Source organism: Macaca thibetana, chromosome 4, assembly GCF_024542745.1.
Source record: "Macaca thibetana thibetana isolate TM-01 chromosome 4, ASM2454274v1, whole genome shotgun sequence".
In the NCBI taxonomy this organism is placed as follows: domain Eukaryota; kingdom Metazoa; phylum Chordata; class Mammalia; order Primates; family Cercopithecidae; genus Macaca; species Macaca thibetana.
The window spans coordinates 23,111,532-23,138,378 of record NC_065581.1 but is presented as its reverse complement, the minus strand read 5'-3'; the positions used below and the strand labels follow the sequence as shown (position 1 = coordinate 23,138,378).

Here is a 26,847-nt window from a genome sequence, read left to right as displayed (position 1 = left end):
AATTTTGAACCAGTAAGTTTTGAAATATTTTCTATGGGCATTAAAGGACTTGGCTTGCAGTGAACTTGCCTACTATTAGTTGGGTTGAAAGGAATGAAAAATGCTTATGATTCTTTCATATGGTGGCTACCAGGAATATTATATTGCAATAGCCTGTAATTACCCACACCTTTCCCTTTTATTTAGCAAGAAGAGAAATATAGAAAATAAAAAACACTCCCAGCAAGATCAAGTCCATTAGCTTCTCTCTCTTTCGTAAGCACTAGGAAGTGTATAAGAATGAAAATCCCATTTAAAAACAAGTGCATTTTTCTAAACATGATATATCAACTATATTGAAGTGTGACCTTCTGTCAGGTGTTCTTAATGGGAAGGAATAATATCTTTTCATATTCTATTTCTGAGGGAGAAACACACACACAATTGAGCAAAAATGCACACAAATCTCTTAACCTATGCCCTATATATTATATCTGTCACAACTGTCTCTCAGTGCAGAGGATTCCTGCATTCAACAAAGCATATCTTGAGCACCTGCTGTGTGCCAGAAGTACAAGCTCTCAGTTGAAAGGGAAATGCAGACTATATATTAATAACCAACCAAAAAGCAATCACCAAGTTGTGAAAACTTTGCGTAAGACAGTAGAAACAAATGGGTGGCACTGACTTAAAATATGATTAGGATAAAGACACAGGGTAAAAAGTCAGAATGAGGGGCCGGGGGTCAGTGTGAACCGAGGTCTTGAACCAGAAAAAGCTTGGAGACCAATAAGGTAATCACTCTTGCACACTCTTGCATTATGATATATGATGTCTCAATATAAAGATGCCAAAATATTTGTCTGTTTTCACTTATAAGAAAGATTTTCCCTCCCAAGATCCAAGGCAATTATACAAGAGAATCTGAAATGTGTGGTATCTAGAAATACTGACAGCACTCTGCTCTTACTCCTAAATGATTGTAATGTGTTTTCCTTTTTTGTGATGTTCCACACAACCTGTAAAGATTAAATGCTGGGCAGAGGATTTAACTGCTGTTCTCAGGAAAGGAAAAGGCCTTGGTGAGGGATGTAGAACAGCAAGGTAGCACCCCTTTTACTGTGATTGTACTTACTTCTTGACACTGATTCAGAATGGTTGAATTTACATAACAATTTGCGGAGATGTTAGGTGCATAGATGCAATGTAAGATATTGCTTGAACTAACAAAACACCTATCCCTTAAGAAGGTTTATTGTTTAGAATTCTCCAATAAAGACATCACAATTGAGGTTGGGGATATTTGTATGTTCACACTAACATCATCTAATAGCTACCTTTAAGCTACATAATTTGAAACTATTATTTTTATTTTTTTTAATTAGCCATTATTTCATTTAAGAAATACATCAGAAATCTTAGGGAGCAGGCTTAAGCTGCCGGTAGATTCTAATTCTGTCATGACTATTTGGAGTGTCAGTAGTCCAGGATTCCCCAAGCTCTATAACAATGAGGGTCATAGGGACAATGAGTGGGCTTGTTGAAGATGCTGCTATGGACAGATTTGTGTCCCCCAAAATTCATATGCTGCAGCCCTAGCCCTGGTGTGATGATGCTTTTTGGAAGTGGGGCCTTTGGGGGATAATTATGGTTTCATGAAGTCATGAGGGTGAATGAAGCCCAGGTCCGATGGGATTGGTGCCCTTAGAAGAAGAGACTCCAGTGGGCTTTCTCTCATTCTCTCTCTCGGCCATGTGAGAACACAGAGAGAATGCAGCCATCTACCAACCAAAAAGAGAGCTTCACCAGAAGGCAATCCTGCTGACACCTTGATCTCGGACTTACAGCTGCCAGAACTGTGAGAAAGTAGATTTCTATCGTTTAAAGTATTTTTGTTTGGGCAGACTGAGACAAATGCCTTGACTTTTAAGACATATTTCCAAAGCTGTCTGAGTAGGTGGTAGGACATGTGCTTCTTTAAGCATGGTCTTTGGACAGCTTGCATAAAAAACACCTGGGAAGCCTGTTAAAATTCAGATTCCTGGGCCAAAATAGACCTACTGAACCCAAATCGCTGGATATAGGGTCCCAGAGCTGACACAGCAGGGTCTTCTCATTTTCCTGGTAAGCTAGACTGTAAGCAGCACAAAGGCAAAGACAATTTCTGTCTCGTTCAGTACTGGGCTGGCAGCACCTAGCAGGAGGTTATATGCTAGATGCCTCACAGGCGACTTGCTGAAGTGGCAACAAAAGTCCCATTTAAATTCTATAGATTATGACAAGAATGCAGGCAAAACAAATGTATTCTGAGGAGACAAGCAGGCAAAAGATTCTAGGAGCCCATTTAAACCAAAAAAGAGGATTGATTTGACATAGGGTAAAAATCCAGTAAAGTCATCAAAGGCAAATTTTTGCGACTGTTAGTTTGTGTTACATAATCCACCTACTGCTGTAGATTGGGAGTAAATGAGTCACACGTGTTTGAATTTATTTTCTTTTATTTTTTTGAGACTGGGTCTCACTCTTGTGCCTAGGCTGGAGAGCAGTGGCATGATCTCAGCTCACTGCAGCCTCAACCTCCTTGGACTCAAGTGATCCTCCCACCTCAGACTCCCTAGTAGCTGGGACTACAGGCACATGCCACCATGCCTTGCTTTTTTTTTTTTTTTTTTTTTTTTTTTTGTATTTTTTGTAGAGACAAGATTTCACCATGCTGACCAGGTTGGTCTCAAACTCTTGGGTTTAAGCAATCTGCCAGCCTCAGCCTCCTAGAGTGCTGGGACTACAGTCATCAGCAGTAGTGCCTGGCCTGAATTGATTTTCAGTACCTATGTTAGACACAGCATTTCACAAAGCTCTGAGTACCTCCAGTAGAGAGTACTTCTAGATCTACTATGTATTTTTCATCAATACATGTAGTCATACCATTAATGCAGTGGACAAGCATTATACTGAGAATAAAAAATACTAGACTTTGTGCTCACTTTAGCAGCACATACACTAAAATTTGAATGATACAGAGAAGATTAGCATGGCTCCTGTGCAAATTTGTGAAGCGTCCCATATTTTTAAGGAACCTAAAAATCTTGAGAAAAGGTTAGACAAATTGTTAACTGGAATAACCAGTATAGGGAAGAACATAAATGACCTGATGAAGCTGAAAAACATAGCACGAGAACTTTGTGAAGCATACACAAGCTTCAGTAGCCGATTTGATCAAGTGGAGGAAAGGATATCAGTGATTTAAGATCAAATTAATGAAATAAAGCAAGAAGACAAGATTAGAGAAAAAAAGAGTGAAAAGAAATGAACAAAGCCTCCAAGAAATATAGGACTATGTAAAAAGTTCAAATCTATGTTTGATTGGTGTACCTGAAAGTGACAAGGAGAATGGAACCAGGTTGGAAAACTCTCTTAAGTATATTATCCAGGAGGACTTCCCCAACCTAGCAAGGCAGGCCAACATTCAATTCAAGAAATACAGAGAACATCACAAAGATATTCCTCAAGAAGAACAACCCCAAGACACATAATTGTCAGATTCCCCAAGGTTGAAATGAAGGAAAAAATGTTAAGGGCAGCCAGAGAGAAAGGTCAGGTTGCCCACAAAGGGAAGCCCATCAGACTAAGAGTGGGTCTCTCAACAGAAACCCTACAAGCCAGAAGAGAGTGGGGGGCCAATGTTCAAGAATCTTAAAGAAAAGAATTTTCAACCCAGAATATCATATCCAGCCAAACTATGCTTCTTAAGTGAAGGAGAAATAGAATTATTTACAGACAAGCAAATACTGAGAGATTTTGTCACCACCAGGCCTGCCTTGCAAGAGCTCCTGATGGAAGCACTAAACATGGAAAGGAACAACTAGTAGCAGCCACTGCAAAAACATGCAAAATTGTAAAGACTATCGATGCTATGAAGAAACTGCATCAACTAATAGGCAAGATAATCAGCTGGCATCATAATGACAGGATGAAATTCATACATAACAATATTAACCTTAAATGTAAACAGGTTAGTGCCCCAATTAAAAGACAGACTGGCAAATTGGATAGAGTCAAGACCCATCGGTGTGCTGTATTCAGGAGAATTAATTTATTCAATTCTTGAATTGAATATTGGCCTGCCTTGCTAGGTTGGGGAAGTTCTCCTGGATAATACACTTAAGAGTGTTTTCCAACTTGGTTCCATCTCACGTGCAAAGACACATGTAGACTCAAAAGAAAGGGATGGAGGAAGATCTACCAAGCAAATGGAAAGCAAAAAAAGCAGGGGCTGCAATCCTAGTCTCTGATAAAACAGACTTTAAGCCAACAAAGATCAAAAGAGACAAAGAAGGGCATTACATAATGGTAAAGGGATCAATTCAACAAGAAGAGCTAACTATCCTAAATATATATGCATTCAATACAGGAGCACCCAGATTCATAAAGCAAGTTCTTAGAGAACTACAAAGAGACTTAGACTCTCACACAATAATAGTAAGAGACTTTAATGCCCCACTGTCAATATTAGATCAACAAGACAGAAAATTAACAAGGATATCCAGGACTTGAACTCAGCTCTGGACCAAGCAGACCTAATAGACATCTACAGAACTCTCCACCTCAAATTAACAGAATATACATTCTTCTCAGCACCACATCACACTTATTCTAAAATTGACCACATAATTGGAATAAAACACTCTTCAGAAAATGTAAAAGAAGAGAAATTACAACAGACTGTCTCTCAGACCACAGTGCAGCCAAATTAGCACTCAGAATTAAGAAACTCACTCAAAACCTCACAACTACATAGTAACTGAACAACCTGCTCCTGAATGACTACTGGGTAAATAACAAAATTAAGGCAGAAATATAGATGTTCTTTGAAACCAACGAGAACAAAGACACAACGTACTAGAACCTCTGGGACACATTTAAAGCAATGTTTAGAGGGAAATTGATAGCATTAAATACCCACAAGAGAAAGCAGGAAAGATCTAAAACAGACACAATAATATCACAACTAAAAGAACCAGAGAAGTAAGCAAGAGCAAACAAATTCAAATGCTAGCAGAAAAAAAGAAGTGACTAAGATCAGAGCAGAACTGAAGGAGATAGAGACACAAAAAACCTTCAAAAAATCAATGAATCCAGGAGCTGGTTTTTTGAAAAGACCAACAAAATAGACTGCTAGGCAGACTAATAAGAAAAGAGAGGAGAATCAAATAGATGCAATAAAAAATGATAAAGGGTATATCACCGCTGATCCCACAGAAATACAAACTACCATCAGAGAATACTATAAACACCTCTACACAAATAAACTAGAAAATCTAGAAGAAATGGATAACTTCCTGGACACATACAACCTCCCAAGACTAAACCAGGAAGAAGTCAAATCTATTAATAGACCAATAACAGGTTCTGAAATTGAGGCAATAATTAATAGCCTACCAACCAAAAAATGTCCAGGACAAGACGGATTCACAGCCAAATTCTAGCAGAGGTACAAAGAGGAGCTGGTACCATTCCTTTTGAAACTATTCCAATTAATAGAAAAAAAAAAAAAAAAAAAGAGAATCCTCTCTAACTCATGTTATGAGGACAGCATCATCTTTATACCAAAATCTGGCAGATACACAACAAAAACAGAAAATTTTAGGCCAATATCCCTGATGAATATTGATGCAAAAATCTTCAATAAAATATTGGCAAATCCAGCAGCACATCAAAAAGCACAATCAGGTCAGCTTCATCCCTGGGATGCAAGGCTGGTTCAACATATGCAAATCAGTAAACATAATCCATCAGATAAACAGAACTAATAACAAAAATCACATGATTATCTTAATAGATGCAGAAAAGGCCTTTGACAAAATTCAACAGCTTTTCATGCTAAAAACTCTCAATAAATTAGGCATTGATGGAATGTATCTCAAAACAATAATTGCTATTTATGACAAACCCACAATCAATATCATACTGAATGGAAACTGGAAGCATTCACTTTGAAAACTGGCACAAGACAAGCATGCCCTCTGTTACCACTCCTATTCAACATAGTGTTGGAAGTTCTAGCCAGGGCAATCAGGCAAGAGAAAGAAAGGGTATTCAATTAGGAAAAGAGGAAGTCAAATTGTCTCTGTTTGCAGATGATATTATTGTACCTTTAGAAAACCCCTTCATCTCAGCCCCGAATCTCCTTAAGCTGATAAGCAACTTCAGCAAGGTCTCAGGATACAAAATCAATGTGCAAAAATCACAAGCATTCCTATACACCAATAACAGACAGAGAGCCAAATCATGAGTGAACTCCCATTCACAATTGCTAAAAAGAGAATAAAATACCAAGGAATACCACTTAAAAGGGATGTGAAGGACCTCTTCAAGAAGAACTACAAACCACTGCTCAATGAAATAAAAGAGGACACAAACAAATGGAAGAACATTCCATGCTCATGGATAGGAAGAATCAATAATGTGAAAATGGCCATACTGCCCAAAGTAATTTAGAGGTTCAATGCTATCCTTATCAAGCTACCACTGACTTTCTTCACAGAATTGGAAAAATTACTTTACATTTCATGTGGAACCAAAAATGAGCCTGCATAGCCAAGACAATCCTAAACAAAAAGAACAAAGCTGGAGGCATCACACTACCTGACTTCAAACTATACTACAAGGCTACAGTAACCAAAACAGCATATTACTGGTACTAAAACAGATATACAGACCAATGGAACAGAACAGAAGCCTCAGAAATAGCACCACACGTCTACAACCATCTGATCTTTGACAAACATGACAAAAACAACCAATGGGAAAGGATTCCCTATTTAATAAATGGTGCTGAGAAAACTGGCTAGTCATATGCAGAAAGCTGAAACTGAATCCCTTCCTTAAACCTTATACAAAAATTAACTCAAGGTGAATTTAAGACTTAAATGTAAGACCTAAACCCATAAACCTAGGCAATACCATTCAGAACATAGGCATGGGCGAATAGTTCATGACTAAAACACAAAAAGCAATGGCAACAAAATCCAAAATAGACAAATGGGATATAATTAAACTAAAGAGCTTCTGCACTGCAAAAGAAACTGTCATCAGAGTGAGCACACAACATACAGAATGGGAGAAAATTTTTGCAATCTATCCATTTAACAAAGAGCTAATATCCAAAATCTATAAAGAACTTAAACCAATTTACAAGAAAAAACAACCCCATCAAAAAGTGGGCAAAGGATATGAAACAGACACTTCTCAAAAGAAGACATTTATGCATTTGTTATGCATAACAAACTTATTAAAAAATGCTCATCGTCACTGGTCATTAGAGAAATGCAAATCAAAACCACAGTGAGATACTGTCTCATGCCAGTTAGAATGGTGATCATTAAAAAGTCAGGAAACAACAGATTCTGGAGAGGATGTGGACAAATAGGAACACTTTTACACGGTTGGTGGGAGTTTAAATTAGTTCAACCATTGTGGAAGGCAGTTTGGCAACTCCTAAAGGATCTAAAACTAGTAATATCATTTGACCCAGCCATCCCATTACTGGGTATATACCCAAAGGATTATAAATCATTCCGCTATAAAGACACATGCACACGAATGTTTATTGCAACACTGTTTACAATAGCAAAGTCTGGGAACCAACCGAAATGCCCATCAATTATAGACTGGATAAAGAAAATGTGACACATATACACAATGGAATACTATGCAGCCATAAAAAAGGATGAGTTCATGTCATTTGCAGGGACATGGATGAATTTGGAAACCATCATTCTCAGCACAGTAACACAAGAAGAGAAAAACAAACACTGCATGTTCTCACTCATAAGTGGCAGTTGAACAATGAGAACACATGGACACAGGGAGGAGAACATCACACACTGAGGCCTGTCCTGGGGTCGGGACTGGGTGAAGGATAGCATTAGAAGAAATATCTAATGTAAGTGATGAGTTTATGGGTGCAGCAAACCACCATGGCACATACATACCTATGTAACAAACCTGCACGTTATGCACATGTACCCCAGAACTTAAAGTATAATAATAATAATATAATAATAAATTATAGACTTTGGCACAAGCCACATGTTCAAGAATAAATTCATTAAAATTCCTTAAATCTCAATTGTCTGGGGTTGGATTTGATTTTGATGGTCTCTACATGCTGTAAAATTCCATGACTCTGTGATTACACCATTAGAATCTTTTTCCCAAATACTGATTGTTTAGCCTGGAAGCTACAGAAGATTTCAAAAGACCTTCTGAATTAAAACAGAGCAAGGGATTGCCCCCTTCCCCTTATAAGACCTTGTAAGGCCTTGTAAGTCTCTGAAGGGAAATAAAAGTTTATAGTAATTGTGCTTAGATGGCTTCTGCATTCACAAGTTCCATATCTGCTGATTCAGACAACCATGGATCAAAGATATTTGCAGGAAAAAAAAAAATAACAATATGACAATAGGAATAATACAAACAAAAATTACAATTTAACAACCATTTACACAGCACTTACACTGTATTAGGCATTATAAGTAATGTAGACCTGAGGATGTTCGTGCATATACTAAGCAATTTTATCTAAGACCCTTGATTTGTGGTATCCAGGGGGTCCTGGAGTCAATATCCCTCAGATACACAGGGATGACTGTGAATTTGTAGAATTTTTATTTTTTTTTCATCTGCATCCACTCTGATAGGGCCAAACAAGTGGCAGAAGGCAAAAGTTATGTGGAGGTGATTAAATATTTTCCAGATGAATACTGTCATGCTAATATAAAGTCTTGCATGTCCCATGGCAATCCTTTCTGAAACAATTAGCTAAATATAGCTACATGTTGCCTATATTGATTAACAAACTGAAAAAAGACTCTATTGTATACAGTTTACCAAGAAGGGGTATTTTTATTTGTGTTCATTTGTTGGATTTTTTTATGGGAAAAGATAGGTGTGGTGGAGGAGATAATCAAGTCTGGAGAAATTAGGACATGTTTGTGGGGAGTAATAATGAAATGAAATACAAATATGTACAAATTCTAGGTTGCTACCAAAACTCTGATCTGCATCCTGATTTCTGGAAGAGAAAATAATAGGACCAGCATCAGTCATTGTGTATCTCAGCTACTTTTAACAATTCTTAAACTGTCCCATCACTTGCATCTTGTTGTATCTGGCAAATAAATACAACTGATCAGGTCACAGTTCACTGGGAAAATGAACAAACATTCCAACCACCAGCTCTATTATTTCATTACCATGCCTTTCCCACTTCTGCTTGTTCTCTGGGTCCAAAGTAAAATTGTGAGCACCCATTGCTTTCAGGAGCAAAAAAGGGATGTACTCTATCACGGAGCAAGGATGGTCTACCATAAGTCAAAGTGTGGAAACCAAGGCCTCTTTGTCTGCTAAGGAGGCAAGGAACAGGCAGGGAATCCAGGGAACCTCTGGTGTTCTCAGAAAGCCTCCAAGTAGATTGGGATAAAATGTCATTTCCAGATTACTTGCAGCAGGAAATGGTGGTAAGATTAATTTTGTTTGGAGAAAATTGCACAGAATAAGAACTCATTTGTTTACTTTAGAGGTGTATTGCCATTTGATTGTATTTAGTACAAACATTGACTGTTCGCAAACAATTTATAGATCCGATCTATTACTATAACAGTAGGAGAGCTTTAAATGGCCTACTGAAAGCCATTACTAAATGAAATACTTTGCATATTAGCAGCAAATCTGCACCCTTTCTATTCTTGAGGAGAGACTCTTTTTTTTGTTTGTTTGTTTTTGTTTTTGTTTTTGAGACGGAGTCTCGCTTTGTTGCCCAGGCTGGAGTGCAGTGGCCGGATCTCAGCTCACTGCAAGCTCTGCCGAGGAGAGACTCTTACACACGGGGTATGTTAACTCAGGGCAGTGAATTACTGCATGCAAACAGGGAGCATTTATAAGCAAAGAGTTTTCAAAGCAATGCTGCAAATCCAGCCAGCCTTCCCAAGGAACCTACCTGACCAGACTCTTGACAATGTGTCTCCTAGAGTCAGGATGAAGTTCATCCTTTCTTCATTGACTCCCTTGAGACAACTGTACAAGGAGGCTTTGGTCTCCACCCTTTATAGCAACTTGCTCCATGATTCACAGCCTTTACAGCTCTCCAGCCCACACACACACACACACACACACACACCCTTCTTACCTGAATTCAAATAGAGTTCTCCCATTAAAATTCACATACCTTTAAAACAGGTAGTTCTTTAAGCTATTCTAAGTCATTGATCCTTGGAGAAATAATTCAGGATATAAATCTACTCTTCGGAAATTTTCTTTTCTCTATATTAGTATTGTTTTGCCACTTACTACCTTAGGATATTTCTTTGACAATCTTGGAATTCTATTATTTTTAATCAGAGCTGTTGATGTATGATTTACATATAATAAAATTCACCAAATTTAAAGGGTACAATTCAATGAGTTTGGACAAATACACTTAATCAAGTAAACATACCAGAAACATGATGTGGAATATTTCCATCACCCCAAAAGATTCTCTTTGCCCCTTCAGAGTTAATCTCCTATACCTACCCCACCTTTAGCCATTTGAAAATTTATCTGCTTTCTTTCACTATAGTTTTACTTTCTAAAATGTCTTTTAGATAGAGTCATTGACTGCGTAATCACTTTTGTCTGGCTTCTTTCTCAGCATAATGCTTTTAAGAGGCGTCTACTTTGTTGCATAGCATCAGTAGCTTATTTCTTTTTGTTGCTGAGTAGTATTCCATTATATCAACATAGTAGTGTTTGCTTATCTATTCACCAGTTGGTGTGCTCTTGGGTTATTTCCACTTAGGCTATAAAGCTACTTTGAACATTAGAGTACAAGTCTTTGTATAAACATATGTTTCATCTTTCTTGAGTCAATATCTAAGAGTGGGATTGCTAGGTTAAGGAAAATGTCTGTATAGCTCTATAGGAAAGTAGCAAAAATGTTTACCAAACTGATAATACAATTTTGCATTCCTACTAGGAACATAAAATGTTTCTAATTGCTCTACAATTCTTGATTTAGTCAGATTTTTAATTTTAGGTATTCTAATTGGTGTGTGGTGGTTCCTCATTGTAGTTTTAATTTGCATTTTCCTAATGGCTGGTAACAATACAGGAGTTAAGAAGAAATTACTTAGGCAGATACTGAGAGGGGTACAGAAGTTCTCGGTAAGGTTTTCGTTTTAATGAAAAGCAGCCCCAAATCATTTTCTTTTCTAGCAAAGAGTGGCCTGTAAAATCAAGTTGCAGACGTAGATGCCGGCAGTTGCGCCAATCACGTTCAAAATGGTGACCTCATCTCCCCTTCTCTTTATCAGCCATGTGTACAATAAGGTGGTGTGGGTCAATGGGAAAGTTCATTTGCATAATAAGATTAGGGTGGGGAAGCCAGCCTTCCCCATGCACTATGTAAATGTCATACCTGCCTGAACCAATCTGTGAGCCTTACGTAAATCAGACACTGCCTTCCCAAACCTGACTATAAAATCCAGCACATCTGCTGCCTGCCAGTCTTTTCTGCTCGGAGACCCCTCTCTCTATGTAGAGAGAGCTGTTTCTCTTTCTCTTCTCTTCTGCCTATTAAACCTCCCCTCCTAAACTCCTCTTGTGTATCTGTGTCCTAAATTTTCCTGGCAAGAGATGATGAACCCCAGTGTATATACACCAGACAGTGTAACCACTTCATACTGGGGGCTTGTCAAGGATACCCAGGTACAACATGCATTGAAAGAGTCAGTAGAGAAGCAGACTCCATCTCTGTCTTTTATTTCAGGGCTCTTGGCCTCCATTTTAGAACCAAATCAAACCAAATACTGGGCCCCCTTCAGCCATTTAATAATGATTAGCATGGACACCAGCCTTACAAGACTTGGGGGACAGGCTTACTGGGGAGAATATGGAGAATCCCCCAGCACCCATGGGTTGCTGGGCATGTTGCCTATGTTTGAACCAGCTTCCTTTCACAGAGGACTTAGCTGTCACATGGGGCTGGAAGACGTTTTGGAGCAACTGAGGATTTCTGGCTGGGCCTATCCCCCGGTGTTACCCAAAGGCTTCTGGACTGACCCAGCCTTTAACCATCCGATGGGGTGTTGGCAACAGGATCTTCAACTTTTCTATTGTAATTTCCTCCTTTCCTGTACATGGCCACCATATCTCTTATCTTCTGTGTGTATGCAATGTGTGGAAAGTTTTATAGTTCAGGAAAGTATTCTTGTTTGGCAAGGTCAGGAAATGTCATGGTAACTGGGGATATAACCCAAGGGAAAGTGTTTTTATGATTTTCTAGAAACAGAGTTCCCCCTCACACACACACATAGTGAGCGTCACTCTCTGTTCTTGGTCTGGAGAGCACATAGCATTTCCAGGTCTCTCACTGCCCTTGGTATGTAGAGCACATGGCATGTCAAGGTCACTCTGCCCTTAGTCTGGAGAACACTTGGCATTTCAAGGTCAACAATGCCACCTAATGGAATGGGGACCTTCTCAGTGAGGCACATTTTCTGCCCTTTACCAAAACACTCTAGATTCTGAATTCTCCCTTTTTGTGCCCCTCTAGTAGAACTCAAGCTTTATACTGCTTCTGTGAACAAGAAAACTCTACCTAAAATGGCCTCCAGAACCAAATTTTAGTCTTGATATTGTCTCATCAGCAGAAAAGCAGTCATTTGGTCCCTATAGTTTTAAGGCACCTATTCTGCCTCCAATTTAAATAATACTTAATTAGTAAAGGGATTTTAAGTTTAGAAGTTAACCAGAACCATTCTCTAAGGGTAGACACTTTAGCACAGGCCATAATAGCAGGGTATAGAGTTCAAACCAGCACACTTCCTCCATTAAGGAGGGAATTGCAACTGTCACATAGTCTCTCCTAAGACACATATTTTGGGGAGCCAGATAAGTCACACAAGTCTAGGAAGTTAAAAGGAAATCACAGGAAATTACAGGTACAGGACTAGAACCACATGGGTGAGTGTGACTCATCCTAATCACTTAGTTTCTCTGGTTCCATGGCTGGGGGTCATGCCTGCAACCATGGATGGCACACTCAACAAGGTGCCATGACCCAGGAACCGTGGAGGGAAAACAGCAGGGGGGACGCCCCCATTGTCTTCCTGTCCACCCTGGGTCACAACAAAAGGAAAGAGACTAAAGGAATGCCTATTTCTTGCTTCTCTTTCTAGATAGGTAACAGATCATCTTTAGCTTGCAACCCTCTGGAGTGTATCCTGAAGCTCAGGGACTCCTTTGACCCTAAGAATTTAAAGAAAAAGTGGCTCATTTTCTTTTGCGCAAGGGCATGGCCTTCTTACTAGACCTTTTGCAGGAATTACAAAATCAACCCATCTCTTTTAGTAGTCATATCAGGCGGGCCTATGGAGAATGATTCTCCAAAGTTAGAGAAGCAACTTCCAGTTAGCCCCTTTTTCAGGGCTCCCTCAGGTTCCCTTCTCATTACAGTACCTTAGACAAATAAAGGGAGATTTAGAGCAATTTTCTAATGACCCTGATAGGTATATGACAGGTTTCTAAAATTTACCTCAGGTGTTTGACCTCTCATGAAGGGATGTTAGACTGCTCCTAAGCCAAATCCTAACTGCGGCTGAAAAACAGGCAGCTCTGCAGGCAGCAGAGAATTTTGGAGATGAGCAACATGTCTCCTATTTCCCAATAGGAAGAGAGGTTGTACTTCTTGACAACCCTAATTGGAACCCCTAGACTTTTCTGTGGTATTTTTCCATCTTTCACAGTTTAAAATGGCTCTTTTATAATGTTCTTCTAACCTGGGAAAAGTTAATTTACCCAAACCTTAAAATGCTTGGCTTAGAGTTGAGTTAGGGGGAAGGGAACCCAGAAGCCTGACATGCCAGCAAAAAGGTAAAAAAAAAATTTAATAGTCAAGCTTTTGGCTTCTCTCTCCCTGCGCAAACCAGTAAAAGGGATGATAAGGATTATTGTTTATATTCTTAAGTTTTAATTAATGAAAGAGGATTTGTGAGGATGGTCTTAAGCTGTAGCCAATCTGGTGTACTTTGTGTGTCTTTCCATATGATTCTCTGAAAAGAAAGGGTACCTTAGGTTAGGATACAGGTATAGGACCCCATAAGCCTGTTGTTCAAGCCAGCTCAACAAAATGGTCAGTTAACAAGGTTGGCTACAGGCCTCCATCTTGATTCATGTCCTTGGAAACGTACTTTGTAACCACGTGGTAATACTTTGTTTTAATCTCCACCATTTTACAATGGTAGATGTATTCTTGTGCTAAGTCAGTTCCTGGGTGGAGGCCATAAAATCAGATAAGCCAGTTTATCAATCTGGGTGGTGCCAGCTGAACCATCAAGGGCAGAGTTTAAGAAATATCTTAAGCCCTGATCTTGAGAGCTTTAGAGAAGGGTCAAAATCTTGTAGCATCCAGGTGCATGACTCCTAAGCCATGGTTTCTAATCTTATGGCTAGTTTCTTGGTCTTGTCCCTAGGAAAGAGGGAAGCATATCTTCATATCTTAGGAAGGGACTACGGTCATCTTTTTTTTTTAAGACTATAAACTGTAAACCAGGCTCCTCCCAAAGTTGGTTTAGCCTATGCCCAGGGATAGACAAGGTCAGCTAGGGGGCTGGAAACAAAATGGAGTTGGTTGGGTCAGATCTCTTTCATTGTCTCAGTCACAATTTTGCAATAACGGTTTCAAAACCTGCTTATCACTCCTTTGAAAATACCTTTTTTAGGGCCTAATAAGCAGGCAGAGCTGAAGGCAAAGACAGATCCCCAAAATTAAGGGTACTATTTTATACTGGATGTTGGATCCCCAAAAGGAGAGAGATACTATGGGAGAAGACATACATTCTCCCATGTACATTCACAGTTAAGTCATAACCTAATTAAGGCTTGTTGGTTTCACCTGTGAAATTATTTTTTGTAAAGTTCAAAAGCTGAAAATCTGAACTGCTTGGCATGGCTAAAGTTGAGTAACAAGGGATTTAAAAGGATTTTCTTAAAGAGTTCTCAGCTTTGGCCAGGCGGGGTGACTCATGCCTATAATAGCAGCACTTTGGGAGGCCAAGGGACGTGGATCACCTGAGGTCAGGAGTTCGAGATCAGCCTGACCAACATGGTGAAACCCTGTCTCTACTAATAATACAAACATTTGCTGGATGTGGTGGCACATACATGTAATCCCAGCTACTCAGGAGGGCTGAGGCAGGAGAATCGCTTGAATCCGGGAGGCAGAGGTTGCAGTGAGTTTAGATCATGCCACTACACTCCAGCCTGGGCAGCAAGAGTGAAATTCCATTTCAAAAAAAAAAAAAGGAAGTTGTCAGCTTAATTAAAAGTAGGTATTCAAGTTATGGGCATATTTAAATGGCCTTTATATTTTTCTCTTCTTGGATCTTGTTTTTCTGAAAAAATGTTTTTTTCTGAAAACAATTTTTTTTTTCTTTTCAGCTGACTGAATTATTTTCCTCCATTTTTTTCTCTCTTCTCTTAATGCACACAAGAGAGGCCCTAAGATAACTTCTGGTAGCCTGGGACTCCTTGGGAGAAAAAACCTCTGTTTTCCTCCTGAAACCTCAGGAATTAAAAGCAGATGGTTCCCTCTCAAAATCAAAGGCTCTATTCTGTTTTGCATTGTGTTATCTGACAGTTTTGAGTTTGGGGGTATCAAATTACCTCACATAATGAGAGAGTTTTGTAGTGTAATAACTAGGTAGGAAATATATTTTAAGTGATGGCTAATAGTAGTTATGGAGGAATGCTTACCTCTGCACATTTGAATCAGAGAAGATTGTTGTTGGTCACCTAAAAGATATGGAAATATCTCCACCCTTAACTAAGAGATGAGACTCCCATGGAGAATGGCCTGCGTACAAAATAAGACAATTGGCTTTCGGATGCCTTGCAATGAAATGCATGGTAGAAGCACTGCACTGTCTTCTCGCATAGTATCTCTCTCCTTTTGGGGATCCAAGATCCAATATAAAATGGCACCCTTAATTTTGGGGCTCTATCTTTGCCTTCAGTTCTGCTTGCTTATTAGGCCCTAAAAATGCATGCTATCCTGGCCTTGTTGCTCCAAGGTCTCCACCCTGATGCTAGTAATCCAGTTAAGAAACTGGCAAATAAAATATCTTACAAGTGCTGAATCTTCTGTCTGTGTCACTATGTATGTGTTGTGTGTAATGTCTATAAAGAGATCGAATTGATTGGCTTAAGGAAAAATAAGTGCTTAAATATTGTTTAGTTCACATGACTTTAATTTTTAAGAAATAAAAATAGCCTTAAGTAAAGTGCAAGTGTTGTCAAAATGCAAATAGGTTGTCGAAATCATAAAACTTAGACACTAGGTTTGCTAAATGTTCCAAGTTTTTATACTCCCTGCTTTACAGATAGGTAAGGCTTGGATGCTGGAAAGAGATCTTATCTACACTTCTGTCTGAGTCCTAGGCTCCACACCTGGTACATAATTAAAATTGCTTACTAACCAGGTTTTTCACCAAAAGTAAAAGTTGCTAAGAGTTAAGATTCTATCATGTATTTGAGATCATTAAAGTTTTACATACAAGTTATATAAAAACAGTAAAATGTATTTTTTAGTAAAAGATCATAAGAAAGCATGGAAATGTAAATTTTGCCAAGGGATGAGGAATTCTGTTAAATTTGGTAAGATAAAGCTAGAGGTTTAAGCAAGCTGTAGTAAGATTGTAAAAATTAATCTTGCAAAAAATGTGTAAACATTAAATTCAAAACGGTATTATATGGTCTTTTCATAAATTGAGCATTGAAATAAAAGCACAGCAAGGTTGTCTTCAGATGCTAATCTGCCCTTTAGCAAAAGGTGTTATAAAGGATTTTTAAAGATTTCACCTCATGGTCAAATTGGTTAAGATTAGATGGAATTTTCTATGAGGTTTCATCAAAATATGGTTTAGCATTAATAAACTAATGCAAGGGTAAAATTTGACTTTGAATAACATTTTCATGTAATAGTGAAGGCTAGTGAAAGGTTTTTGCCTTTTGAGTCATCATTTTGGCAAAATAAATAATTTATGGCAACCTGGAATTCTATTTTATAACATCAAGTGTTTTAACCCTCTAACATTTAACAGGCCTCCCAAAATCAAACTTTAAGTTTTAAAATTGCCTTTCCTGATGTGTGGCTTTCTGGATGGTTCAGAGGGCCCGGACACATCCAGAGAAGAGGTAAATAAGATTATTTGATATGTTTAGTCACATGGTATTGCCAAAATGATGTCCAATCTTCATTAAGTTATATTTTGGTGAATAATACTAATATATGTTCCAAAATTGCATGGGATTTCTAAAATTGTAATGTCTCAGTATATGCTGTCAATCATAATTAAGGTTAAAGTTATTGTAAACCACAGAGATAACTAAACTTCTTTGTCAGTCAGGTTTTTAACTGTAACTACCCTGGAAATTTTGTCATTCACAGACAATTGTTGTCTTGCTTTGTTCCTTCTTAAAAGATAGATTATAATCAAGTTATAAGACTTTAACAGGTGTTTTCAAGTGCAGGTTTCTAATAGTTTTGAAGATTGTAGCATTGGAATAGATAAAAAATGTCCAAGACTCATGAAGAACTGAAATGTTCGAGAATATCAAGCAAAACAAGAATTAACTAAATGGACTGCACTCAGAAAGCTGACGCAGCCTTTTTGACTTTTGTTTGAAATATTGCTGATCTTTGTTTTGTTTTTCAGAGTCAAGAAAAATTATTTTGAACTATTTATGGCCTTTAATAATAGAGTAAGGTATACTACTGTGTACAAAATTTGGAGATGTTTGTTTCTCTCTTCCTGGTTCCTCTAGAATTTGGAAACTATCTGTGAGTACTCTTAACTTACGGCAATATGGTTGTTTGCATCAGTGCAATAAGAATCCATTTTTTTCTTTGTATTTATTTATTTATTTATTTTTGAGATGGAGTTTCACTCTTGTTGCCCAGGCCGGAGTGCAATGGCACAATCTCAGCTCACTGCAACCTCTACCTCCTGGGTTCAAGCAATTCTCCTGCCTCAGCCTCCCAAGTAGCTGGGATTACAGGTGCCTGCCACCATGTCTGGCTAATTTTTTTTTGTATTTTTAGTAGAGACAGTTTCACCATGTTGGTCAGGCTGGTCTCAAACTCCTGACCTCAGGTGATCAGCCCACCTCAGCCTCCCAAAGCGCTGTGATTACAGGTGTGAGCCACCGTGCCCAGCCAAGAATCCATTTGTCTTTTGCAACAGGATGCAGTTGGAAAATCTAGTTGTTTTATCAAGACTTTGACTGGAAGGGTATGCTTCCCCTTAAGGAGTCAATCTCAAATTGCAGAGCCGGTAAATACTCCATGAGGAGAAATGGCCTGCCTCATACCTTGTCTAAACAGTCCCTGTAGAAAGTTCCTAACCTGTGGTCAGTAAAGAATGTCCCTTTCTAACAGGTCTGGTAGCTCCAAGTTTATCTTGGGATCTTACGAGAAAAGGATCACCCAACTCACAGGTATTTGAGGATACAAACCCATGGCTGGGGTTGGCTTTAAAAGGTCTTATCTGAAATTCTGCATGGGACAGAGTTCCATCAAAGCCAATCCAAAAAGCCTATGTAGAGATAATTATTCTTACTGTACTTTATGCAAATAATCAGGCCAAGTGTAAGACTAAAGTTTATTCTATGAACAATGTGGTCCTATCGTAATTTGTTTTTTACCAAAAATGAGGACTGGAGAGAGAAATTATGCTCCAAAGCTTATCATACATTTGTCATTAAATCCTAGTCTCATTAATTGTTTTTAAGTTTTTGCCTACATTTTAAACTAACCCTGCTTGTTCCTGTGAATCAAGTGGTAATCTCCTGTAGCTGGGAAGAAATAAAAAGGGATGGGTAATGTAAATATCTGGATCAAGATGCTAGTTCTGAGCAATTATCCTGCAAATTCTACCAGGTAATTAAAGTGAGTATGGTGCCCATAACCCAGAGGTTTCTTTGTTTGGGAAAATAAAACCAAGGAACTTCATAGACCCCCAAAGGGAAATTCTGTATCTTGGCAAGTAAATTTTAAATGAAAATAAATAATCTACTACATCACCCTTTCAGGAATTGCTACTCACCCTACTATTTGCTGGGGAGCTATACACAGTAGCATCTTCTAACTGAAATATTGGTTTCCATTGCTATAGTATTTTGCTTATTATCCGTATAGCAGGGATAATAGCTACAAACAAAAAGAGAGCATGAAAGTTTTACTATCCCTGAGTCTGTTACTATTGGGTTTGGTAATATGTCACACTCTGGCTATGCAAAGAAGGTTATAAAGGAAAGAGATTCTATGTAAGAAATGATCTTGTATGGTAAATACTTGTCCTGAAGAGAAATGCTGGTTGTTCAAAAGAAGGATGTTTAGGACAAGTTGGAAAGTTTAAGCATGTCTTAGACTGTCTGTGTAAATCATTAAGGGATTAATAATTGCAGGAAAGATTTAGCCAAGGTTAACCCTAAAGTTACTCTAGCCACCAAAATCCAATGCCACTTATCCAAAAAGGAATGTCACTTTCATATTAACATTTCAGCAACATCTGGTGGAGGCAAACCAGTGTTACAACCCATTGAAATTGCTGACAACAATGAAATTCAAAATGATGCTGCGGACAGAACCATGCATAGACATGCCTTTCTTCCGAGGACCCTTAGGTTGACCCCAGGGGGAGCCTTAGCTGCTGTTCCCCACACAACACTCCTTTTCAGCAAGAGGTAGCCGGAAAGAGTTGTTGTCCAACACCCCCTAACATCAGTTAGGGTTACCACTCCAGAGTGGGGAATGATACCGGAGATGAGAAGAGATTTCTTAGGAAGATAGTGAGGGTATGGAAGTCCTTGGTACAATTTTTCTTTTAATGAAAAGTAGCCCCAAATCATATTCCTTTCTAACAAAGTGTAGCCTGCAAAATCGAGTTGTACACATAAATTAGCAGTTGTGCCAATCACGTTCAAAATGACAGTCCCATCTTCCCTTCTCTTGATCAGTCATGTGGTACAGTAAGGAGCATACAAGATGGTGCTAGTCAATGGAAGAGTTCATTTGCATAATAAGATTAGGGCTGGGTGGCCAGCCTTCCCTATGTGCTATGTAAATGTCATACCTGATTGAACAAATCTGTGAGCCCTATGTAAATCAGACACTGTCTTCTCAAACCGGACTATAAAATCCAGTGCATTTGCTACCTGCTAGTCTTTTACACTCAGAGACCCCTCTCTCTCTACAGAGAGAGCTGTTTCTCTTTCTCTTCTTTTCTACCTATTAAACCTCTCCTGCTAAACTCCTCGTGTGTGTTCGTGTTCTAAATTTTCCTGGCATGAGATGACAAATCCCAGGGTATGTACTCCAGACAATGTAGTTGCTTCAGTAATGCCGAACATCTTTTCATGTACCTATTGTCCATTCCATATCTTCTTTATGGAAAAGTCATTCCAATCTTTGGATCTATTTCTAAATTGGGCTTCTGTCTTCTTATATAATTGTAAGAACTCTTTATATATTCTGGATATGAGTCCTTTATCATATATATGTTTTACCAATATTTTTTCCTTTCTGTGGCTTGTCTTTTTAGTTCCTTAATAGCTGTAACTTCAAAGTTAAATTTGTCAATTTATCTATTTTATTTTATTTTATTATTTTATTTTTGAGACGGAGTCTTACTCTGTCACCTGGGCTAGAGTGCAGTGGCGCGATCTGGGCTCACTGCAACCTCCGCCTCCCGGGTTCAAGCAATTCTCCTGCCTCAGCCTCCCAAGTAGCTGGGACTACAGGCGTGCGCCACTACACCCAGCTAATTTTTGTATTTTCAGTAGAGATGGGGTTTCACCATCTTAGTTGGCCAGGCTGGTCTTGATTTCTTAACCTCATGATCCGCCCGCCTTGGCTTCCCAAAATGCTGGGATTACAGGCATGAGCCACCGCACCTGGCCCAATTTATCCATTTTATGATTAGAGTTCTAACTGTTCTATTTAATTAATACTTTCTTTTCAAATTTGTGAAAATTTTCTCCTAAGTTAATTTTTATAAGTTTCATAGTTTGGCTTTTACATTTAAGTTTATGAGCCCATTAGAACTATCATGCGTATGTGTCAGGTAAGTTAAATTGAAGTTTTTGTTTGTTTTTTATTTTTGCATTTGGATGTCCAATCATTTTAGCACAATGAGTTGGAAAGAATATACGTTCTCTATTAAAATAGCTTGATACTTTGATATCAATTACAATGTACATGTGTATCTCTTTCTAAACTCTCTCCTCTGTTCTATTAATCTATATGTCTATACTTAAACCAATGCCACACTCTCATGATTGTTATACCTTTACAATCATTCTTGCAATCAGTGAGTCCTCTAACTCTGTTCTTATTCAAAACTACTTTGCCTTTCCTAGTCCTTTGGTTTTCTCATAAATTTTAGAATCAGCTTGCAATCTTTTTCCAAAAAAAGGCTGCCAGAATATTTATTGGGATTGCATTGAATCTATAGATCTATTTAAATAATTGTATGAGTATTGAATCTTCTGATCCATAAACATGACATATTTCTCCATTTATTTAGATATTCTTACATTTTCTTACCAATTATTTATAGCTCTTAGTTACAGATATTGCAGCTATTTTAAAAATGTAATCCCAATCATTTTATATATTTGATGTTATCACAAATAATTTGAATTTTTTTGTTTTATTTTCAGTGATTCCTTTATAATATATACAAATACAATTGATTTTGTATATTCACCTTGAAGCCTTGGATCCCACTAAACTTACATATTATCTTTTGTAGCTTTTTCAAATTAGTTTTTTTAAAATCTCAACTTTTATTTATGTTCACAGGGTACATGTGCAGGTTTGTTACATGGGTATATTGAATGATGCTGAGGTTTGTGGTACAAATGATTCCATCTCCTGGGTAGTGAGCATTATACCCAATAGATAATTTTTTAACCCTTGTCTCCCTTCTTCCCTCCCTCAAGTAGTCCCCAGTGTCTGTTTTTCCCATCTTTAGTTGCATGTGTACTCAATGTTTAGCTTCCACTTATGAGAGAACGTGTGGTATTTGGTTTTCTGTTCCTGTGTTAATTTGCTTAAAATAATGGTCTCCAGCCACATTCATGTTGCTTCAAATGACATGATTTTTTTCTTTTTATGGCTACGTATTATTCCATCATGTGTATGTACCACATTTTCTTTATCCAGTTCACCACTCATGAGCATCTAGGGTGATTCCACATCTTTGCTATTGTGAATAGTGCTGCAGTGAACATACATGTGTTTGTGTCTTTTTGGTAGAATCATTTATTTTCCTTTGGGTATATGCCCAGTAATAGGATTGCTGAATTGAATAGTAGTTGTGCTTTAAGTTCTTTGAGAAATCTCCAAACTGCTTTTCACAGTTGCTGAACTAATTTACATTTTCACCAACAATGTGTAAGTGTTCTCTTTCCTCCACAACCTAGTCAGCATCTGTTTTTTGTTTGTTTGTTTGTTTTGCTTTTTAGTAATAGCCACCCTGACTGGTGTGTGATGATATCTCATTGTGGTTTTGCCTTGCATGTCTCTGATGATTAGTGGTATGGAACATTTTAACATATATTTGTTGGCCATTTGTAGGTTTTCTTTTGAAAAGTGTTTGTTTTTGTCTTTTGCCTGTCCTTTGTTTTTTGCTTGTTGAATTGTTTAATTTTCTTACAGATTCTGAATATTAGACCTTTTTTTAAAAATTATTATTATTATACTTTACGTTTTAGGGTACATGTGCACAACGTGTGGGTTTGTTACATATGTATACATGTGCCATGTTGGTGTGCTGCACCTATCAACTCGTTATTTACATTAGGTATATCTCCCAATGCCATCCCTCCCCCCTCCCCCTACTCCACAACAGGCCCTGGTGTGTAATGTTCCCCTCCCTGTATCCAAGTGTTCTCATTGTTCAATTCCCACCTATGAGTGAGAACATGTGGTGTTTCGTTTTCTGTTCTTGTGATAGTTTGCTCAGAATGATGGTTTCTAGCTTCATCCATGTCCCTACAAAGGGCATGAACTCATCCTTTTTTATGGCTGCATAGTATTCCATGGTTTATGTGTGCCACATTTTCTTAATCAAGTCTATCATTGATGGACATTTGGGTTGGTTCCAAGTCTTTGCTATTGTGAATAATGCCACTATAAACATACGTGTGCATGTGTCTTTATAGCAGCATGATTTATAATCCTTTGAGTATATGCCCAATAGACCTTTGTCGGATACATAGTTTGCAAATATCTTCTCTCATTCTGTAGGTTGTCTGTTTACTTTGTTGATAGTTTCTTTTGCTGTGCAAAATCTCTTTAGTTTAATTAGGTTTCATTTGTTTATTTTTGTTTCATTGCAATTACTTTTAAGGACTTAGTCATAAATTATTTGCCAAGGCTGATGAACAGGTGGTATTTCCTAGGTTTTTTTCTAAGAATTTTATAATTTGAGGTATGAAATGTAAGTGTTTAATCAGTCTTGGGTTAATTTTTGTTTATGTTGAAATGTAGGGGTCTAGTTTCATTCTCAGGCATATGGCTAGCTAGTAATCCCAGCACCATTTATTGATTAAGGAGTCCTTTCTCCATTGCTTGTTTTTATTGACTTTGTCAAAGATCAGATGGTTGTATATCTGTGTGACTTTATTTCTGGGTTCTCTGTCTTGTTCCATCGATCTATGTGTCTGCTTTTGTGCTATGGTGTACCATGCTGTTCTTATTAGATTTATTTGGATTTTTTTATATAGACAATCATGTTATTTGTGAATAAAGGTGTGTTTCTTCTTCCACTTAACTCTATATATTTGTTTGTCTTTCCTTATTGTATTGGCCAGGAACTTAAATACAATGTTAAATGGAAATGGTAAGAACATATATCCTTGCCTTGTTTCTGAACACAGGGAGAAAAAATTCAGTCTCTTACTATTTAGTATGTTAGCAGTAGGATTTGTTTATATGTACACCATTAGCTTGAAGAGTGCCATTTTATTCCTAGTTAGTAAGAGTTTTTATCATTAATAGGAGTAAACTTTGTCAAATATTTTTACTTCATCTTTTTCTTTTTGGGGTTGTTAATATGGTGAGAATTACATTGACTGATTTTTTAAAAATTGAACTAACTCTGCATCTCTGGGAAGAACTGTACTTGATCATGACATATTTCTCTATTTCTGTATTGCATAATTCAATTTACTTAATACTTTAATAGATGTTTACATCTATTTTCATTAGTGATATTGGCCTGTGATTTTTCTTTTCTTGTTACATCTATCTGGTCTTTGAATCATCAAAATACAGATTTCAATACATTTTAGAAATATTTTTTTCTCTTTTATAATTTTTATTGAAAATTTTATGTGAAATTATTGTCAGTTCTTTAAATTTGGAAGACATAACCACTGAAGTCATTTGACCCTGGAATTTCCTTTGAGGCAATAATTTAAACTACAAGTTTAATCTTATTAATAGACATATGGCTAGTCAATGTTATCGATTTCCCCTTGAGTGAGTTTTGGTAGGCTGTGTCTTTCAACAAATATGTCTCTTTCATCTACATTGTAGAATTTGTCAGTATAAAATTGATTATAATATTCTCTTATTAACCTTTAATGTCAATGGAATCTTTAGTGATTCCACCTCTTTCGTTGCTCCTTTTGGTAATTTGTATACTGTATTTGCTTTCTTTTTCCTGATCAGACTTGCTGAAAGTTTATTATTTTTGTTGGTCATTACGTAGAACCAGTTTTGGGGTTAATTGATTTTTCTCTATTGTTTTTCTCTTTTCCACGTAATTAATGTCTTCTCTTATATTAATTATTTTTCCTTTTGCTTCCTTTCTGCTAATTTGCTCTTTTTTTTTTCTGTGTTCTTAAGTAAGAAGCTTACAATATTGATTTAAGACTTTCTATCCCCATAAATTTTCTTTAATTATTGTCTTAGTCTGTTTGACTGCCAGAAAAAATTACCACAGCTACTGGGTAGCCTAACAACAAGTGTCTCACACTTCTGGAGGCTGGAAGTCAGAGATGAGGCTGCCAGCTAGCACAGTCAGGTTCTACTGGTGACCCTCATGTGAGTTACAGACTATTTCTTGTTGCATTCTTACATAACAACAACAACAACAAAACAAAAAGGGCAAGAGAGTTCTCTGGGGTCTCTTTTATAAGGGCACTAATCCCATTCATGAGAGTTCCACACATATGACCTAATTATCTCCCAAAGTCTCCACCTTCTACAATCATCCCACTATGGTTTAGAATTTCAACATAAAATTTTTTCGGTGGGAAATGGCATACATTTAGTTCGTTGCAGTTACACATCACAAATTTTGATATTTTAAAATTTTATTAGATTCAAAATATTTTCTAACTTGCCATGTAATTTATTTTTTACTCCTTTTCCTACAAAAATGTATCAGTTATTTAATTAAGTTCTTTGTAAGAAATTTAGAAAACCGATTTGTGAGGATAAACTCTATTCATTGGGCAAACACAGATCACAGGTAGCCCTGGAGCTGAGGAATAACTTTAATTTTTGGTAACTTTTGCAAGTCTGCAGCCTTCTGATCAACCTTGCACTGCTCTGTAATCTCGTATTTCTCTTTTTCTGTGGCTAAGATCTCATCTTTCTGGTGTCTGAGCTTCTATGGCTGCTGCTGCTTGCAGTAAACATCAGTGAGATGCTGGGGGATTTTTGTATCATTGATATCAATTTTTGTGGAGGTGGCAATGACAAATTTCTGGTGTGTTCTATGCAGAAGAAACTGATTGAGAACCATAGGTCCAGTCACAAGTAACAAGCCATTGCCCAACTGCTTTAGAGAAACCAGTCTATTGCCCTGTAGTGCCCAGTGAGGATAAGTAGAATGGTCATAGGAGAGATGCTAGCTCACATTTGTTTCACATGCTGACTGAAAGAGTTTTTGTTGTGGCTCAACAGCCTTTGAGGCTCATCTTCAGTAGAATAGTATCTAGATGTTTTGTGAAGTTTAATCACTCAGGTACCACATTCGTATGACCACCAACTGGTTCTGCGTCAGTGACAAGAAACTCTTTTTTTAAAAAAAACAAAAAACAAAAAACAAAAACCAAAAAAAAAAACCCACCTGGATTCTGCAGCTAAATACTTCATCTTGTATATGACCTTTCAGAAATATGTAGCAGATTGGGAATGTTTGCGAATTCCTTCAATGATGATGACAGGATTTTGTCTGCAGTGAGGCTTACTCTTCTTGGGTTGTTTAGCCTTCAAGTTAACATTTTTAACCTGACCACTGGCCTTATAGCCTTCTTGGCTTCAGGTTTCTTCTTTTTATTATTGGGCTTCTCAAATTTTTCACTCATCAACTTGCAAGATGGGAAAGAGAGCTGTGTAATTTATCACATGAATTGTGGGTGTGTAGAAATTCATTGTTCAATTTTCATATATTTGGGAATTTTCCAATTTTTTATGGTTTTGATTTCTACGTTAATTCTGTGTTGGTTACATAATATATCACTTATGTTTTCAAACCTTTTAAAATTACTGATATTTATCACCCAAAATATGACCTGATTGTGAATATTCTGTGTTCACTTACTAATAACTTATTTTCAGCTATTTATGAGTAAAGTACTTCATAAATACCAATTATGTCAATTTAATTGATAGTGTTGTTCAAGTGTTCTACATTTTTGCTGATTTTCTGTCAACTTTTTCTATCAATTACTGTGATCTGAGTGTTAATAATTATGACAATAAAGATAGCTTATTATTTCTGTTCTGCCAGTTTTGGCCTCATGAAT

General features: G+C 37.4%; 1 long non-coding RNA gene and 1 pseudogene across 1 annotated transcript in view; both read left to right on the top strand.

Moving 5' to 3' along the window:
* Positions 1–26,847, top strand: part of LOC126953006 (uncharacterized) — a 204,104-nt gene that overhangs the window by 81,541 nt on the left and 95,716 nt on the right. The window lies entirely within an intron of this gene.
* LOC126954003 (uncharacterized) lies at positions 2,956–3,049 on the top strand (annotated as a pseudogene).